Source organism: Podarcis muralis, chromosome 4 (genome assembly GCF_964188315.1).
Source record: "Podarcis muralis chromosome 4, rPodMur119.hap1.1, whole genome shotgun sequence".
Lineage (NCBI taxonomy): Eukaryota > Metazoa > Chordata > Lepidosauria > Squamata > Lacertidae > Podarcis > Podarcis muralis.
This window is the reverse complement of record NC_135658.1, coordinates 94,563,558-94,564,571: the sequence shown is the minus strand read 5'-3', so window position 1 is coordinate 94,564,571 and position 1,014 is coordinate 94,563,558.

Below are 1,014 nucleotides of genomic sequence, written 5' to 3'. Positions count from 1 at the left end.
CACAATTTCATCAAAATTTTGACTTTCAGCCATTCACTCAAAAATGTTCCCAAATGGTTGCAAATGCTCCCCTGAGAGGTTTGGCGGTCGAAACAGAAGGCTTTTTACCACAGGAAAAGAAATCAGCCCTAAACAACGTCACTGGCAGAAAAAGATTTTTTTGAAAAAAACCCTAAGCCCCGGGGTCACAATTTCAGCAAAAATCTGACTTTCGGCAATTTACTCAAAAATGGTGCCAAACGGTTGCAAATGTTCCCCTGAGAGGTTTGGCGGTCGAAACAGCAGGCTTTTTACCACAGGACAAGAAATCAGCCCTAAAAAACGTCAATCGCAGAAAAAGATTTTTTTGAAAAAGTCCCTAAGCCCCGGGGTCACAATTTCATCAAAATTTTGACTTTCAGCCATTCACTCAAAAATGTTCCCAAATGGTTGCAAATGCTCCCGTGAGAGGTTTGGTGGTCGAAACAGAAGGCTTTTTACCACAGGACAAGAAATCAGCCCTAAACAACGTCACTGGCAGAAAAAGATTTTTTTGAAAAAATCCCTAAGCCCCGGGGGGGTTATAATTTCAGCAAAAATCTGACTTTCGGCAATTTACTCAAAAATGGTGCCAAACGGTTGCAAATGTACCCCTGAGAGGTTTGGCGGTAGAAACAGCAGGCTTTTTACCACAGGACAAGAAATCAGCCCTAAACAACGTCACTGGCAGAAAAAGATTTTTTTGAAAAAATCCCTAAGCCCCGGGGGGGTTATAATTTCAGCAAAAATCTGACTTTCGGCAATTTACTCAAAAATGGTGCCAAACGGTTGCAAATGTACCCCTGAGAGGTTTGGCGGTCGAAACAGCAGGCTTTTTACCACAGGACAAGAAATCAGCCCTAAAAAACGTCAATCGCAGAAAAAGATTTTTTTGAAAAAATCCCTAAGCCCCGGGGTCACAATTTCATCAAAATTTTGACTTTCAGCCATTCACTCAAAAATGTTCCCAAATGGTTGCAAATGTTCCCGTGAGAG